Source organism: Bos mutus, chromosome 5 (genome assembly GCF_027580195.1).
Source record: "Bos mutus isolate GX-2022 chromosome 5, NWIPB_WYAK_1.1, whole genome shotgun sequence".
Taxonomy (NCBI): domain Eukaryota; kingdom Metazoa; phylum Chordata; class Mammalia; order Artiodactyla; family Bovidae; genus Bos; species Bos mutus.
In genome coordinates, this window is record NC_091621.1 from 92,534,800 (window position 1) to 92,554,345 (window position 19,546).

Below are 19,546 nucleotides of genomic sequence, written 5' to 3' on the forward strand. Positions count from 1 at the left end.
TAGTTGTTTTCCCTACATTTTTATAAAAGATAGAACATATTTCAGAATATTTATAAAATATTTTCCCTCTGAAGACATGGCTGACTACAGTCAGCAGTCTGATTTCTACCAGACTATCCCTCAAGAAGTGTGCAAATACAATGAAACAAACTAAAAGCAAGGTGAAAAGACAGCCTTCAGAAGGGGAGAAAATAATAGCAAATGAAACAACTGACAAAGAATTAATCTCTAAAATATACAAGAAGCTCATTTAGTTCAATGCCAGAAAAATAAACAACCCAATCAAAAAGTGGGCCAAAGAACTAAACAGATGTTTCTCCAAAGAAGCTATCAGATGGCTAACAAACACAGAAAGAGATGCTCAACATCAGTCATTATCAGAGAAATGCATGTCAGAATCACGAGGTACCATCTCACACCTGTCAGAATGGCTGCCATCAAAAAGTCTACAAACAATAAATGCTGGAAAGGGTATAGAGTAAAGGGAACCCTCTTATACTGTTGGTGGGAATGCAAACTAGCATAGCCACAGAACAGTGTGGAGATTAAAAAAAAAACAAAACTGGAAATAGAACTGCCATATGATCCAGCAGTCCCACTGCTGGACATACACACTGAGGAAACCAGAATTGAAAGAGACACGTGTACCCCAATGTTCATTATAGCACTGTTTACAATACCTAGGACATGGAAGCATCCTAGATGTCCATCAGCAGAAAATGGATAAGGAAATTGTGGTACATATACTGGGCTTCCCTGGTGGGTCAGAGGTTAAAGCATCTGCCTGCAATGTGGGACACCTGGGTTCAATCCCTCGGTTGGGAAGATCCCCTGAAGAAGGAAATGGCAACCCACTCCAGTATTCTTGCATGTAGAATCCCATGGACGGAGGAGCTTGGTGGGCTACAGTCCACGGGTCGCAAAGAGTCGGACACAACTGAAAAAGAATGCTTTTGAGTCAGCTCTAATGAGGTGGATGAAACTGGAGCCTATTATACAGAGTAAAGTAAGTCAGAAAGAGAAACGCCAATACAGTATATTAACACATATATATGGAATTTAGGAAGATGGTAACAATGACCCTATATGTAAGACAGAGAAAGAGACACAGATGTAAAGAACAGACTTTTGGACTATGTGGAGAAGGCAAGGGTGGGATGATTTGAGAGCGTAGCATTGAAACATGTATATTACCGTATGTAAAATAGATGACCTGTACAAGTTCGATGCATGAAGTGGGGCGCTCAAAGCTGGTGCTCTGGGACAACCCAGGGGAATGGGGTGAGGAAGAAGGTGGGAGGGGGGTTCAGGATGGAGGGACATATGTACACCCTTGGCTGATTCATGTTGACATATGGCAAAAAGCAACACAATATTGTCAATAATTAGCCTCCAATTAGAATAAATTAATTTAAAAATAAAAGAATTGTGCAAGTAATCGGAACATCTACTCTAAAATTTTTGCCCCCAATTGAATTGGAACCCACTGTTTAAATATATTAGGTATTTTACATTATAGTTCATAATGTTTTTCATGTGGAATTTTAATATATAAGATTTTCACTGTGGTCCATGATATTTGTTATTTAAAAAATGAAATTTAAATATTTGTTACAAAGGAAAACTGGTGTGTTTGGAAGCTGAGCTGTGTTCATTCTCTCATCCCCACCCCCTGCCTCATAACACATGCAATTGTACATAGATTTATTTTTATATAAAACTTCATGGTGGACTTTCATCACTTCAATCAGTTCGGTAAAAGTGTTCAAAGAATAACAACGTTTGAATTCCAAAATTGCTTAGAATCTTTGAATTAGAATCTTTCTGTGGGAAGTAAAAAAAATTTTGCCAATATTGGAAAAGCTGGGCATAAAACTTTAGAATGAGATAAACAGCAAGCCATTACTAAACACTACAAATATGATTGTGAAGCAACATGTTAATTTAAAAACATGTGGCCCTTATTTGCTGTAACATGTCAGTAGACATTGTGACTACTACAGTTTTCGAGCCTCAAGGGAAATTTGAGTGTATTAAATTTGATTTTGGCATGGAAAGTGAGTTCATTGAGGACTTTGGAACATCAGAGATTATCAGATTATTCATTCACCTGGTATTTACAGCGTAGTGCTTAGTACTGTGAGAAGACACAAAAAATTGTACACTTAATCTTTGTAACACTGAAAAGATTAGTTTGAAGCTTTTTGTCCAACTTCAGATTTGTGAATCAACTGTAACATATAATTTCTTCAACTCTTTAATATCTGTTTATTTTTTGGCCAACAGTCATCACTTTGTTGTACTGCTTCACTTGATCTTTACTTCTGTTAGTAGCCCTAAGTCATGAGCTTTTTGACCATCCCACAAAGAAATGTTTTCAGTCTGTTCATCTGAGTTACTGGATAGACTAGAAACAAAACCATGTTGGAATACAGATGTTTATGGTTGGCTGGGCCCCATGTAACTAGCCAAACAGCCCGAGCTTGTAATTTATATTTGCTTCTCAGCTCAACTAGCCTTACTCATCAGGGACCTTGCACCTAAAATTTGAAAATGCCAAGGGTCTCTTTGGAAGAATCTATTCTTTGACAACAAAGTCTTACTGAGGAGGCAAAACATACTTCGGGGATATTTACACAGTGGAAATCAATGTATCATTAGATGCCCAAATGAATGCATGGGTTGAAACATGAAATGCTGTTGGCAGTGAGAGATGGGAAGATGACGTGGGGGCATAACATGAAAGCCTTTATTATTTGAACAAGACATGAGGAATAGGTACAAATATGATTTTGAGCATGGTTAGGCATCCACCTGATTTATTTGATTGTAATCCCTACACACCCTATTTCTGGTCAGAGGGAGCCAGGATTTTAGACCCAGGGCTCTCTGACTTTAAAGTTTATGATGTAAGTTCAGTTCAGTTCAGTTGCTCAGTCGTGTCTGACTCTTTGCCTTCCCATGAATTGCAGCACACCAGGCCTCCCTGTCCATCACCAACTCCTGGAGTTCATTCAAACTCACGTCCATTGAGTCGGTGATGCCATCTAGCCATCTCATCCTCAGTCGTCCCCTTTTCCTCCTGCCCCCAATCCCTCCCAGCGTCAGAGTCTTTTCCAATGAGTCAACTCTTCGCATGAGGTGGCCAAAGTACTGGAGTTTCAGCTTTAGCATCATTCCCTCCAAAGAAATCCCAGGGCTGATCTCCTTCAGAATGGACTGGTTGGATCTCCTTGCAGTTCAAGGGACTCTCAAGAGTCTTCTCCAACACCACAGTTCAAAAACATCAATTCTTCGGCGCTCAGCTTTCTTCACAGTCCAACTCTCACATCCATACATGACCACTGGAAAAACCATAGCCTTGACTAGACGGACCTTTGTTGGCAAAGTAATGTCTCTGCTTTTCAATATGCTATCTAGGTTGGTCATAACTTTCCTTCCAAGGAGTAAGCATCTTTTAATTTCATGGCTGCAGTCACCATCTGCAGTGATTTTGGAGCCCAGAAAAATAAATTCTGACACTGTTTCCACTGTTTCCCCATCTATTTCCCAGGAAGTGATGGGACCAGATGCCATGATCTTAGTTTTCTGAACGTTGAGCTTTAAGCCAACTTTTTCACTCTCCTCTTTCACTTTCATCAAGAGGCTTTTGAGTTCCTCTTCACTTTCTGCCATAAGGGTGGTATCATCTGCATATCTGAGGTGATTGATATTTCTCCCTGCAATCTTGATTCCAGCTTGTGCTTCTTCCAGCCCAGCGTTTCTCATGATATACTCTGCATAGAAGTTAAATAAGCAGGGTGACAATATACAGCCTTGATGTACTCCTTTTCCTATTTGGAACCAGTCTGATATTCCATGTCCAGTTCTAACTGTTGCTTCCTGACCTGCATACAGGTTTCTCAAGAGGCAGGTCACTTGGTCTGGTATTCCCATTTCTGTCAGAATTTTCCACAGTTTATTGTGATCCACACAGTCAAAGGCTTTGGCATAGTCAATAAAGCAGAAATAGATGTTTTTCTGGAACTCTCTTGCTTTTTTGATGATCCTGCGGATGTTGGCAATTTGATCTCTGGTTCCTCTGCCTTTTCTAAAACCAGCTTGAACGTCTGGAAGTTCATGGTTCACGTATTGGTGAAGCCTGGCTTGGAGAATTTTAAGCATCACTTTACTAGCGTGTGAGATGAGTGCAGTTGTGCGGTAGTTTGAGCATTCTTTGGCATTGCCTTTCTTTGGGATTGGAATGAAAACTAACCTTTTCCAGTCCTGTGGCCACTGCTGAGTTTTCCAAATTTGCTGGCATATTGAGTACAGTAGTTCCACACTATCAATCTTTATCCTATATGGTGACTCCTACAACTTTATATACTCAACCAGTCTATGATGAAGGACTGAAGCTGAAACTCTGATACTTAGGCCACTGATGGAAAGAGCCTACTTTTCCTATATCAGGAAAAGACCCTGATGCTGGGAAAGATTGAAGGCAGGAGGAGAAGGGGGAGACAGAGGATGAAGATGGTTGGATGGAATCATCAACCCAATGGACATGAGTTTGAGCAAACTCCAGGAGATACTGAAGGACAGAGAAAACTGACATGCTGCAGTCCATGAGGTTGTGGAGTTGGACACAACTGAGCGACTGAACAACAACGCTTCCTTCAAGGTCCACACAGTGATGGCCTCTCCCTAAAGTCTTCTTAGATCGCCTGATCTGGGTCCTATACCACTTTGAACCTTTAATATACAGCTTTAGTTTAGTCTTTTATGTATTTGTTTCCCCTCCTGGATTGTGAAGATCCAACCTTCATGGGAAATACAAATTATATCCCATAATATTTAGTACAGAGATTTGGCCTGTACCCTGGATGTGAGAATTGGCAGTAGAAGAGAAAAAAAGGTAGTATGAAATGAGTATGGTCTCAGAAGCAGGAGTAGGTAGGATGAAGCAGGAGTTGACATGAAAGAGAAAGAAAAGAGCGTCTAGGTTACACGAAAGACCAAAAACAGAGTGAGATTGGAAAAGTAGGTAAGGGATAAAATGAGGATTTGGACTTTACTCTGCAGATGTGGGAACCAATCAAAAACTAGCTTAAGAAGATGACTTAGACCATCTCTAAGTGTGAAATTGATGATGAGTAATTTAGCAGTATATTTTCCCCTTATTTTATTTGGATCATGTCAACCTATCATTCAGTACAAAAGAGCACTGGGTCACATTTTAGGTGACACATTTCCCCTAGATTTCCTGGAGATCTTCTGAAAGTGGTAGGTAACTCATGAAGGGAACATCTTCCTGAGTCATGTGATGGTGGATATCTGGATAGTGCTGTCTTGCTGCCAGTGTGAAAAGTAGTCATACCAAAGTTCCTGCTAATGCTCCCTCAGCCTTTTCCCAAATGGAAAAGAGGTGGAGGATAAGATGGGATGGGAACACATTTGGAAGATTTAGGATCCCCTCTGAAAGTGAAAGTGTTAGTCGTTTAGTCCTGTCAACTCTCTGCAACCCCATGGACTGTAACCCACCAGGCTCCTCTGTCCTTGGAATTTTCCAGGCAAGAATACTGGAGTGGGTTGCCATTTCCTTTGCCAGGGCATCTTCTGGACCCAGGGGTTCAAACCTGGTCTCCTGCATTGGCAGGCAGATTCTTTACCATTTGAGCCACCAGGGAGCCCTAGGATCCCTCTGGTAAGTCTATCCTGAAGGCTTTCTAAAGGGCCTGAACTACCTGGAGAGGCCTTGTTTACCAGGGGAAAGATAAGACATTGGTCAGTTCATTTGATTCCTTCATTACTCATGGTAAAAAATAAAGAGTATTGTAACTTTTGTTTTCCCAATATGCCAAGGTTAGCAAATCAGAAAGGTCTTTAAGTGGCTATGGCTGTGCATTTATATTCTTGTTTTAGGTATCTTATCCTATACCATACAGGGTATACTTCATTGTACTCGCCTAATATTTCTAACTAACAAACGATTTGAGTTTTCCTTTTATTATCTGTGACTTTGATGAAATGAAATTATTATTAATTATACCAGCTCAGGACCCATGTTGCCTGAATTGTGATCCCAGTTTCTCCACTTAATCGCAATGTGATCTTTTGTAAGTTATTTAACCCCTCTCCCTCAGTTTCCTCATCTGTTTGATGGGGATAATAATTTACTTCTGTCTTTCCCAGAATTAAATGAATTTATTGTTCATTTACTAAAAGTAAAATTGTTAGAATAGTATCTGGTACACAAGTTATCAATACATATGACTTCTTATTGTGTTGTAAATGAGGGAAAGCAGCTAAAGGTGAAGTGACTCAGATAATTACCCAATAAGATTACTACACTAGATTGTTGTTGTTTAGTCACTCAGTTGTGTCCAACTCTTTGCACCCCCATGGGCTGTAGCCTGCCAGGCTCCTCTGTGATGGAGTTTGACCCAGTGATTGAGCCCCGGTCTCCTATATTGCAGGCAGACTCTTTACTATCTGAACCAGCTGGGAAGCCCCACTCTAGGATTAGTGTTTCTCATTTCAGGATTTAGTCCACAGAAATAGCTGTTTCCTAAACCAAAGGTCTGGAAACTTTTCCTCAAAGGGCCAGATCAGATAGCAAATATTTTATACTCTGTAGACCTTACTGTCTCTGTTGCATCTTCTCAGCACTGTCATTGTGTTCTGCAAAAGCAGCCATGGACAATATGTAAATTAATGGGCTTGACTGTGTTCCAATAAAATTTTATAAAAACTGGTGGCAGACCACATTGCCCTGCATACAGACTCCTGCTTTAGATGCTTGTCTAACATGAATAGAGCTTCAAATTCCATTTAAAGTATGAAATATGGCATTGTAATAAGCAGTAACTTTCCTTCCTAACTCCTGGAGAATTCCATGGACCGTACGGTCCATGGGGTCGCAAAGAGTTGGACATGACTGAGCGACTTTTCACACTTTCACTTCCCTTCCTAACAATTATTAGTCTGACGTGTTACTTTCCATTATGATGGTCATGCTTTACAACATCAAAGGGGTTTAGAAGATAAGCAGTAGTGATAAATGTGTTTTCTATCTCAAAGGGATATACAGAAGTCATTTATTTAGTGGTTTGGAGAATTTTCTTGGTATTTGAAATCTGAGATTTGGGCAGATGTTAAGGGTTCGTGTTATTAAATGGATGCAAATATACTGGGTTTTGCTTTTTTTTTTGTAATCTCTGAAAAGGAAAGGTTTGTGAGTCATATAAAAAGTTGTTTGTAATTATCCTTGTCATTACACTAAGGGTTTTTCTGCTAGGAATGTAGTTTGCATGGGTTTCGATTTTTTGATGGCTTAACTTTTCAGTTTAATAATGTGTTCTTGTTTTTAAATTAAACTTGTCAGTCAGCCTCTTTGTGAGCGGCTGACTGTGTTGGTTAGTTTGTATTTATAGTTAGGTCTATTTCTGAGGAAATGACTAAAGTCTTTTGAATTTGATCAAAACTGCATCACAAAGGGTATCTTTGACTTACTTAAACAAGGCTCATGATGGAAACTCAAAAAATCTCATAGTTCATGTTTATAAATGTTATAATGTATTCAGTCCTGGTTGGGCCAATAATCAGAGTTCTGTGCTGAGGGCAGGCTTGAATGTTCCCAGTGCTTCTTATTAATAGTTAACATGAATTCCTCTGGAGCAAGTTCAGGCAGCACTTTCTTATATAATACTCTTGTAAAAAAGAGTTTTCTAATTTTACATGTGACTTTAAGGTGAGTCTTATGGAACATAGCTATGTCTTCTTCTCCTTAAATTGTTTCACTACTTTTTCTCCTTTATTCCTGTTCAGGTAGTCCTGACATGGAAAGCATCTAGACCTTGTACACGTAATTTCTAACAAGGACCACCCCACCACCGCCGGTCTCCCCACCTCTGCAATATCCACGAGTCCTCCCCAGCCTAGCTTCGTTCCCTCACTGTGAATCAGTCCTCATAGCAGTGGAGGGAGCCCTCATTCTGCTCTTTGTTCAGGGCACCGGGTGGGAAGGAAGGCAGGCCTGGCTCCGGTCGGCTCAGACACAGGCTGACCTATGCTCTGGGACCCAGGCTGGAACCCACATTTTCCCATAAGGGGCTCTGTTAGAGATGGTGGTTGGGATTTGGTGTGATTATGCTTCTAGATCAGCGGTGTTATGAGCTCATTGGGATTTCTGCCCTAGCTTTTAATGCAATCCCTGTTTAGTTTGAATCCTTCTCTAAGCAGCTTAAGGAACCAATTCTCCAACTTAAATCTTGGATCAAAGTATAAAACAGTTAAAAGTGCAATTACTCTGCCCGCTACCACACATCTATTCATCTCTGCCTCTGTTCTTAGAAACACCTATTGGGTAGGGTTCCCAGACACTGACTTTAAAAACTGCTGATGAAGATTCCTGTTTACTTTTGGAGCACACAGTAGTCTTAAAATCAGGTTTGCTTATGTATGCATCATTAATTTCTTAAAATTTACCTGGATTGGTGTGTATGTGTGGGTCATATATGAAGTCAGTTTTTGGGGAGGTTGAATGGACAGAAGCTGACCTAAGCTGAGAAATTCCTTCAAGACAGCCTCTATCCACCATTCATGCCTAAATTCCATTGCATTTTATTTCAGTGTTAAGCACCTGCCTCTTCTGAAGCTCTTTGTTTGTTTGTTTAATGAAAATGTTCTCAAGATCCATATCCATTAAGTTGTTGGAATCTTTGAGCTGATCCTATTGCTTCTGTGTTTAATTAAGTATGTGAGGTCACTGGCTCTTCAAAAGGACAGAGCGAAGGACACAGCTAAACTCCTACTTCGTAATTTTGTCTAGAACTGGTCCTGATCATATGTACATTTTTTTTTTCCAGGCAAAGTAGAAGCAGTATATTTTGTAATTTTCTTCCAAGAATGACTCAAATTCTCTCCCACCTCCAAGTAGCTCCCAAAATTTTACTGTTGCATTTAGGCTTCAGAGTATTAGTCATACTGGCATTCTACGTAAGGTTACAAATACATATCCCTTATGTGTCTCAATGAAAGATTTCATCTGATCATGGGAAACTTCATTATCTGTTAAAGTCTGGTTCTGAACTGAATATAGCATAGCGTATACATCAATTCAAATCTGTAAGTGAATCTATTAATATTTATTCAATACTTTAACAAATTAAAATGTACCCAATTTTACCCTTTATAGTCCATTTTTCCATATACTTAAAAGGGATCCTTCCCTACTTTTAGGTAGGAAAGTAATCATTTAAGGATAATGGGACATCTGAAGAACTTTGGTAAACTGAACTATAGTACAGTAGTACTTACAAGAGGAAAATAGCTCGTCTTGATTTCTAATTGCTACAGTATGTTGTCAGTGAGATCAAACTCAGGCAAGACAGACCCAATTCATGTTTACATGTGGAAACCATACAACGTTAAGTGGTTAATCTACTGAAAGTTTGGCAGTCTGTTCACATCACTGAGAGGCTTACCTAAGACCTACTTTTATGCTGCAGCATCCTGAGGTGTTCTTGCACCACCCAGAAAAATTCTTTGGGGAGAGAAAAATCATCAAAGCTGTGATATATCCATTGAAATCCTTAATCTTTGATAACTTTTAAAGCTTGGGAGTACTTAACAGCAGGTAAACATGGAACATCTTCCTAGAATGCCAACTTTACATTAAACATGTAACATCAAAAAACAAAAAAGTAAATGCACAATTATATTCATATTTAACAGATGAGATGTCCCTCAAGTTCCTGCAACCGTTTGTATGATTTCATTGGACTTTGACAAGCTCTACATTAGAAAATGGTTACTTCTGCCATAAAATGCAAATATAATTAAGGTATCTGTTTGAAACATCTGAAACAGGTACCACCTTTCACAGGTCACATAAATCTCATCTCTAGGTGACACTACCTAAGCCCAAAGGCAGGTAGGGTAGATGTTATTTTAGCCTAACTATTGATGGTATTTACACCTCTTATCAAATACAATACTGTTGACTTCTCATTACGTTTGTGTGAAATGATTCAAGTATACAGAAAATTAGAATCATTTAACCTAACTGACTTCAAGTTAAGTGGTAATAGCAAAGGCAATTCAAATAGTAACATGGCACAACTTTCCCTGTTAGCGGTTTTAAATGCTCATTTAAACAAGGGATGAGTTCACTTGCTTAGATATTTGAAATACAACTTTATTCTGATTCTAAACGAAAAGGAATGGGAATGACAGTAACAAACAAGATTCCACCTCTCAATACTGTCATGTGACTATAGCAGTCTTATATTTGAAACTCAAGGAGGAAACAACTGAGTTCCAAAACACCTAAATATGCGGGTCCAAAAAATGAAGGTTTTTTTTTAAACTGCCATATTCACTCCAAAGCCCATCCATCTCCTTCAGCATCCAAAGATTAAGCACGTGTTCTGTTTAGCTATATAATAAAGTGGCAAACACGCTGCACCGCTGACGTCACAGGACAGTTGCCTATAAAACTAGACTTCTGACGCTGGGCCCCAGCTTCACTTTCTCACAGGTCATCATCTTCATCCGGGAGAGCAGTTGTCTGAGCAACCTCTAAATCGTGCTCATACTGTGCTGCCAAGGCTGGGTCCATGACCACCTCTGGCGGGGCAAGAGGCATGGCGACAAACTCCAAGTTAGGGTCTCCAATCAGTTTCCTAGCAAGCCAGAGGAAGGGCTTTTCAAAGTTGTAGTTACTTTTGGCAGAAATGTCATAGTACTGAAGATTCTTCTTTTGGTGGAAGACAATTGATTTTGCCTTAACCTTTCTGTCCTTAATATCCACTTTGTTGCCACACAACACAATTGGGATGTTCTCACACACTCATACCAGATCTCTATGCCAGTTAGGCACATTCTTGTAAGTAACTCTTGATGTTACGTCAAACATTATAATGGCACACTGAGCTTGTATATAATAGCCATCTCTCAGTCCACCAAATTTCTCCTGACCAGCTGTATCCCATATATTGAACTTAATCGGTCCTCTGTTGGTATGGAACACAAGAGGATGGACCTCAACACCCAAGGTAGCTACATACTTCTTCTCAAATTCACCAGTCAGATGACGCTTCACGAATGTAGTTTTTCCAGTACCACCATCACCAACCAAAACAAGTTTGAACTGAACTGGGGATTCCTTGGGCAGCCATCGCGATGTTACTTCCAGAAGTGTCCCCGCGCCCGTCTGACTGAGCCATATGTACACTTGAAAAGCACATGTGAGATCACATCTCTAGCATTTGACATGGAGACGCTCAACTTTCTCATTTGGATGGAAGTAGTTATGAGATATTGGGACATTGACTATTCGTCAGTATTCCTTCACGAACAGAATATATGATACTACAGTAATGGTGAGGGTATTCATGCCCAAGTATATAGTACTGGGAATTTTTTTCTAAGTATATGCTATTTAAAAGAATTATGGGATCAGAATCACAAGTCTAAAAAACAGTGTATATGTTTCTACATACTGTTTATGTATTATTCTTGTTGGATAAGAAAATAATAAGTTTCTTCCTTTTTGTAAACCTTAGCAACTAAGCATTGGTGAATTATGATTAATTCATTTACTCTGGAAACATAAAGCACCTAACCTATTCCAGGTACTTTGTGATAAAAAAAATTAATGATGGTAGTTTTCTGTTGAAATTCAGGTTTCAAGGAATATATGAAGTTGTGGCCAGTAACTGAGGAAGTAAGGAAGAATGAATGCTGGAAGGGGGGAAGGAAGAAAAGGAAGGGAGAGGAAGGAACAGTGGAAGGATAGGTGGAAGGAAATTAGTTAAATCTGTTGGTCCTTAACACATTTTATTGTTTTTATTCATTTAAAATTTTTATTTAATTAAAAATGTATCTATTTGACTGCACTGGGTCTTAGTTGTAGCACACGGATTCTTTGATCTCCATAGTGGCATGCAGGATCTTCAGTTGCAGCATGAGAACTCTTGTTTGCTGCGTGTGGAATCTAGTTCTCTGATCAGGGATCAAACCCAGATCCCCTGCATTGGGAACACAGAGTCTTAGCCACTGGACCACCAGGGAAGTCCCACATTTTATTGTTTTTTTTTTTTAATTGCACACGTTATCTAGTTTGATGTTCTTTGCTTATATAATAATTCACCATCTATAGGGTCTTTTTTATGGTGTGTCATAGTTTGAAGTTGGTTTTAATTTATCTCCTTTGTATTTGTTTCTTTTCAGTATAAAAAAAACTTCATGGGTCAGATTGCTAACAAGTACATGGAAGATTTGAAGAGCTGAAGAAAAAAAAACTCACTGTTAAACTTGTTTTTTAAAATGTAAGTAAACTCTCCCCTCACTATTGTTCATTTCTGTATCTTCATAGCCTGCAATTACCTTTCTGTACACTCAGTGTGTAAATTTTTCCCCCAGTAGTAAAGTTGCTCGTCTGCATAGTCTGCTCATAAAGTCTATGATAATTTATGACCCCTTCCTCTCCTTAAAATTTTTTAAATTCTAAAAGTAATATGACTAACATAGGTGGTTGTAGAACTTAGACATGTTGTGACAGTCAGTGAGTAAATCTTTCTTTGGTGTCAAGAGGGAAAATAGACCTGGTAGCATGTAAAAAGCACCACCCTTTTCGCAAATCCTCTGTTGCTCCTTACCCTACAGGTTCTTTTAGCGCACCATGTGAGGCAGTGAGAATTGTTGGTCAACCTGTTAATGACTCCATAGACTTAGAGAAGTAGGTGTTTCCAGTGTAAGCTTATTTATCTTTTCCTCCTTGTTTCTTTTGCTCTGTAATAGTAGTGATACTTAGCTATGTATTGAACTTCTATTAAAAGACAAGCACTCGACTGATTGAATTCAATCAATATTCATTCAGCAAACGCTTTTTCTGAGTGCTTGTCATGTGCCAGGCACTGCTCTGACACCATCGTCTTGTGCTGCACTTGCGGCAGCCTTGCAAAGTAGGAGCCCATATTTTAGTGATGGTGATCCAGGTGAGTATACTGAGGTTCAGAGAGAGGTAAGGAGGCTACAGACGATCACACAGCTAGGAAGGGGAGGAACCGAGAGTGAACACCATGCTGTCTGACTTTTCTCATTAGCCATTTTCTAAATAATGTTGAAATCCTCATCCTGGCTCAGTTGTTGAGTTCCAGGTTCAGATTGGAACCTTCTGGGTTGTGTTCTTCATAGAAATGTTGTCCTGATTCTTCTAAACCTTGGCTGTAGTCACAACAGGAAAGGAAGTTAGAGAAACATCTTCCGAAGTTTGAGAGGTACTTTTGGTATCTGGAGGGGGAGTTAAGAGATCTAATGTCTAGACTGACCTTTCCGCGAATCTCTGTGTGTCTCTGGGATACTTAACATCTACAGGAAACAGTTACTATTATGCCTGTTAAGGAGAGCAGACCAGATGTTCTCCAGGGTCTCTTTCAGTAGGCTTTTTATTGAAGTATGTTATACACAGAACAAAGTACACAAATTATAAGTGGATGGCTTGATGGAATGATTGTTACACAGTGCACACATCTGTGTAACCAGTGCAAGAAAACAGAAAATTACCAGCCCCTTCTACTCTCCTCCCCTAATGCTCCCATGAGTAACCAATTTCCTGATTTCTAATGCCATTGATACAATTTTGCCTATTTTTATCATTTATATAAATAGATCATATAGTTTATATTCTTTTGTGTCTGGCTTATTTTGCTTATTATGTTTGTGAAATTCCTGTATGATATTGTATATAATTAATTTATTTCATTCTCCTTAACTATCATGCTATTCAGTTGTACATGTATTTTATAGTTGCTGGCTATTTTGGTAGTTTCCAGTTTGGATATATTACAAATAGTGCTCCAGGGAATGTTTTTGTGCACATCTTTTGGTGATGATTTTATTTTGGTCAGGGACTAAGTTCAAGTAATTTGAATTCAGCAGCCCTGTGGAGTGATGTTGAGGTAAGCGTCTTTGAAAGCAGACAAGTGGATTTTAGGAAGGCAGGTGATGTGTCTGCTTCAGCATGATGTTCTGAACGTTGCTGGTCAGGAATGTGAAATCCTCTTGAGGGTGTGGCTGGGCAGAAGCCCTGTATGATAAGCCTGTGATGTGGTAAGGTTTGCTCTCCTGGCAGAGGAGGGCTTTGATTCGTTTCAGGAAGGGACGATAGAAGAGAGAAGTCAGATCCAGAAGACAAATGTGTATGGACTACCCTGGAAATGGTTAGGATATGTCAGCCGCCAGATCAAGAATCTGGAAAAGTGATAACCTAGGGGAAGAACCAGCTTATAAGACCTGAAGAGTCTAGGAAATGAACAGAGAAATAAAAATTGATTTCAGCAGGCAGGCGGGAGCTCTCAAAGCATTTTTAGACAAATTTATTAAGTCTGATGAAACTGTTGGTCTCTCAGTTGTGTCTGACTCTTTGCAACCCCATGGACTGTAGTCCACCAGGCTCCTCTGTTCATAGGATTCTCCAGGCAAGAATACTGAAGTGAGTAGCCACCCCTTTCTCCAGGGAATCTTCCTGACCCAAGGATTGAACCTGAGTCTCCTGCACTGCAGGCAGATTCTTTACTATCTGAGCCACAAGGGAAGCCCTTGTTAAGTCTAACTCCTGTTTTAAGGAAACTTTGAAAAACCCATCCCTAAAGTATGAGTCAAGAATGAACTTAATGAAATTACCAAACTAAGAACAAATGTATTTTTCAAGTAAATACAGGATGTGAGTATGTGGGCTTTGCCAGGAGACTGTTCTGTGTCAGATCACAGCTTCACTTTCTTTCCCTGTAATCTTTCCCACCAGCTTCCTGATCTGTAAAATGGGGATATTGACACACCCACCTTGTAGATTTCCTGTGACAGGGTACTTCCACAGTGCCAGGAGTGTGCTGGGTGCATTGCACTGGCACTAAAAGTGATAGCCATTATTCTTACTATTTTTCTGATTTTTACTGTGACTGATATTATGTGTTTGCATCGGATACTTGGTAGAAGTTTTCAGATTATTTTTTTAAAGTATGAGATTAACATAGTTTTTTTTGAAGCGTGGAGAACACTAACAAATGTATTTTCCGACTTGCCTCGCCTTAAACTGAAACTCAGAGGAAAGCTGAAGGGAAACATTTGTCTGTGTCCTTGGCAGGTCCCTCCCCAGGGTGAGTCAGTAAAGACACTTCTGCTTGTTGCAACTGCTGTACTTGGTTGTTTCAAGAATAGACCAGACGAGCTAAGATTCACAAGAGAGCTGGGTCATTTTGCACAAAGGAAAATCATGATTTTATTTATTTCACTCTCAACTCGTATCAGGCATTTTGCAAATAAGTGTGTGTATGTAGCAGGGAGCTTTAGTGAGAGGCTCTGTGGGTGATTCACTACAACCGCAGCTGGTATAGGGTGTCCGTTCCAACTGACTGTGGCTAGTGACGTCTTTCCACTTGTTGGTAAATTCTGGACTAACTTTTGGGGCGTCCGTTGTAGATTAAGCATAATTTTGCCCTCAGTGAGATTATGATCTCACAAATGAATATTTGTTCTACGAAGGAAACTTTTAGAGTGAGTTGAGTCTAAGACAACATTTGACCCAAGACTTTGAAATTCTAGTTCTGACTTCTCTACAAATGATCTGTGGGATTTCAGGTATAGCATTAGTCCTGAGTCTCAGTTTTCTCATCTGTAAAATTAGAAAGTTAGACTTTGAGACAAAGGAAGATTCTGTGAATCTCTAAATTTAATAGTATCTAGTTTGGGGTGTAGTTTTATTTTTCTAAAAGCTGTATTCTTTCATGGGTTTCCCCAAGTCAGAAGGTCTTATGACAGCAGATTTCAGCACTTAACGATAGTAGAGGAAGGAACAGTTTTAAGATATGACCTAAATTCACAAAACAGTTAATGTCCACTGCAGATAAAAAACAAATGACCTGACTGTTGTGATTGATGTAAAGTTATGTGAGTATATATAAATCCACTTTCACACTGGCATTTACTTTAACCAGCTTTCATACACTTGCTTTATTCATTAAAGGATGTTTATGTTAAACAACATAAATAAATATTCAAGACATTGTATATGGCATAACTGGATTATGGAAACTGCGTTGGCTTTATCTCATGTACGTATGTAAATTCTCAGTTCTCACATTACAGTCCCACAGTTGGGTGTGTCACTAATTTGAGTTTGTTTTGTTGTTCCACATGTTGAAGAAATTATATGGTAAAAATGATATTTGAAAATGAAATACTGGATTCAATTGAATTAATAAGAATCCTAAATAGTGTTATCATTATTACTTTTAAGTAATACTCAAGATAATTGCTTTTAGGTTTTGAGCCCTATGTTCTTATACCCAGGGGTTCTTGTTGTTCAGTCCCTAAGTCGTGTCTGACTCTTTGCGACCCCAGGGACTGCAGCATATGAGGCTTCCCTATCCTTCACTATCTCCTGGTGTTTACTCAAACTCATATCCATTGAGTTTGTGATGTCATCCAACCATCTCATCCTCTGTCACCACCTTCTCTTCCTGCCTTCAGTCTTTCCCAGCATCAGGGTCTTTTCCAATGAGTCAGCTCTTCGCATCAGGTGGCCAAGTATTGGAGCTTCAGCTTCAGCATCCATCCTTCCAGCGAATATTCAGGGTTGATTTCCTGTAGGATTAACTGGTTTGATCTCCTTGTAAGCCAAGCGACTCACAAGAGTTCTCCAGCACCACAATTTGAAAGCATCAATATTTCAAATTTCACCACAATTTGAAAGCATCAACCTTCTCTATGGTCCAACTCTCACATCCATACACCTAGGCATATGCTAATAGCTGATGCAGGAGGGCATGTAGGGAATATTTAAAATAAATGGAGAACTTTGGAATATTTGTGCTTTGACCCATTTATTTGTTCTGACGACTGGCAAACAGAAGAAATACCATTTGCCTAGTGTGCAGGCAACACCCTGGTCTCTCTGATGTAATCACGGGTGATGGTGGTGAAAGCTCTCTGGTTATACTAGCCTTGAGGCTGAATAGACCAAATACAGGAATGAGGTGGGGGCTCATCAAAGCCTCTTCATCAGGTGGAGGAAGGCTGTGGGAATGTGCAGGTCATTCCTGAGGCTTCCCATGGGATCATTCTACCTGCTCGTGCAGTGGTTTCTAAGAGGCGATTTGTAGCCACTGAGACAGTGTCCTTTCCCAGAGAACTTCCCCTTTTGTGCTCTCTGTCTGTACCCTTCTTCCAGTCTCTTTCATTTTATCTCTTTATTTTTCTTTGGCCTGTGCTGGGTCTTCATTGCTTGTGGCAAGTGGGGGCTACTCTGCATTGCAGTGCACAGGCTTCTCATTGTAGTGGCTTATCTTGTGGAACACAGGCTCTAGGCATGCAGGCTTCAGTAGTTGTGGAGCATGGGCTTAGTTGCCCCAAGGCATGTCGAATCCTCCTGGACCAGGGATCAAATCTGTGTTCCTGCGTTGGCAGGTGAACTCTTAACCTCTGGACCACCAGGGAAGGTCCCTATCACTTTAATTATTATGTGGGATTTGAAGTTTTTTAACTCCTGACTACATATTTTGGACCAAATATTCCTTATTCTAGACAATTTGTACTAAACATTCTGAAAATACTACTTGGAGATGGCTACCTTGTTTGGAGTCATGTGTCACATATGTGGTTTTGTCTTGCGCTTCTTTGATTCATCATACCCTGAGATAATACATAAATAAATTTATTCATTAAATTTATGGAAGCTTTTCCTTTCCATTTTTCTTCCCTCTAGTAATCTCTCCCTGTCTCATGAAGTATCTAAGATCACCTTTGCAATCAAATGGAAATTTAGCTGGGCTGTTAGAATCCCTTAAGCATCCCTGAGTGTGAGCGTGAGTAGATGGAGTTGAAGGGCTGCTTGAAGTTCTTGTCTCAACTGGCTGAAGTCATAGTCATCTATTTATTCTTGGTTGTTCCTTTTCCCCTCACATATTGGGAAACTGGTGGTCAGTGCCTTTGACTTTTTCTCTCCTTAATCCAGATACGCAAGAGGGTAACTGTTGACAGAGAGAAGGAAATGTTTACGTATTTAAATAACCAATATGTAGGGGGCATGTGTGTGCAGGCTTGTGCGTGCACAGGCTCTGTAACTGCAAGGTGGTATCTGTTTCTCTTAAGTCGCCATGCATATCCATAGTTAACGAGGAGGCCCTAGCATCTGTGATGGCACTCAGGTATGTATTTTCATCAGTGTTTAAGGAGGAATTAGGTTGGTGGGAGTTCTGACTCCTATTTTAGTGGATCTATGGTTTAAAATTATGATATTTTCACTGATATATTTAAAATGGATAACCAACAAGGACCATGGAACTCTGCTCAATTTTATGTGGCAGTCTGGATGGAAGTGGAATTTGGGGGAAATAGATACAAGTTTATGTATTGGCTGAGTCCCTTTGCTGTTCACCTGAAACTACCACAACATTGCTAGTGGGCTATACCCCAATACAAAATAAAAATAAATAAAATAGTGATGTTTTGGGGAAACCTGGGTTCTGGCACCAGAATTTCAGTTAGCCAGGATCTCCATAGCTTTGAGAGTGAAGAAGTGAGATAAGTATTTTCAGTCATTCTTAAATCCATTACTTAGTAGCTCAGGGCTTTGTGCTGAAGTTAAAACTCCAATACTTTGGCCACCTGATGGGACGAGCCGACTTGTTGGAAAAGACCCTGATTCTGGGAAAGACTGAAGGAAAAGGAGAAGAGTGCAGCAGAGAATGAGAAGGTTGGACAGCATCACTGACTCAATGGATGAGTTTGAGCAAGCTCCAGGAGATAGTGAAGGACTGGGAAGCCTGGCAGGCTGCAGTCCCTGGGGTTGCAAAGAGTCAGGCATGACTTAGGGACTGAACAGCAATAAACACAGGACTTTGTGCGTCAGAATCACAGAACTGAAGTTGGATCCTCAGGATGTGTTCAGTGTTCCTTACGTACTGTAATGCTGGCCTCTCCCAGAGATGCCCCAACCAAGAGGCGACTTAAATTAGGGGTGTGGCAGTTCACAGCCATTGTAGCAGGATCCATTTAGTCTTCAGGCAAAAAGAAAGTGTTCTATCTCCTTTTAAATATTACGTTGCATTCAGAGTTTGAAATAGCCTTGGCAGTTTCCTGTGGCCATTACCTGGAACTGAGGTGTAGTGCCTTACTGATAACTGACTCCTGCGTTCGGTATAATAATTGTGTTTGTTGTCTGTGTTTTAAGTTTGTATTTCAAAATACATGTTGTTGTACCATCATCTTTTCTTGTTTGTTTGTTCGTCTATATTTTATTCTCTTACCTTTGTAGTGGTAATTATGCTTGGCTTTGGATACTTGTGCCATTTGATACTGAGATGAAGAGATTTTAAAAGAAAAGGTCATCAGCTGTCTTTCTGGGCTATTCTGGGCATTTTGTACTATATTTATTTTGGGCCCAGCTTTTCTTGCCCTTGGTTTCTGATTTGCTGTTCCTCCTCCTTGCCTTGGCCTCTCATCTTGCCTGGAAGCATTTCAAGAGATCTGTTTGGATGACTGTTTTGTTTAACAGATAAAT

General features: G+C 39.8%; 1 protein-coding gene and 1 pseudogene across 8 annotated transcripts in view; one reads left to right on the forward strand and one right to left on the reverse strand.

The window, feature by feature from the left end:
• The window catches only part of PPFIBP1 (PPFIA binding protein 1), a 212,123-nt gene that overhangs the window by 61,633 nt on the left and 130,944 nt on the right, over positions 1-19,546 (forward strand). For all 8 annotated transcript variants that reach the window (XM_070371242.1, XM_070371245.1, XM_070371243.1 and 5 more), the window contains exon 2: positions 12,217-12,314. The gene's annotated coding sequence lies outside the window, so the exon portion shown is untranslated. The remainder of the gene's footprint in view (positions 1-12,216; positions 12,315-19,546) is intronic.
• LOC102274884 (GTP-binding nuclear protein Ran-like) lies at positions 10,058-11,162 on the reverse strand (annotated as a pseudogene).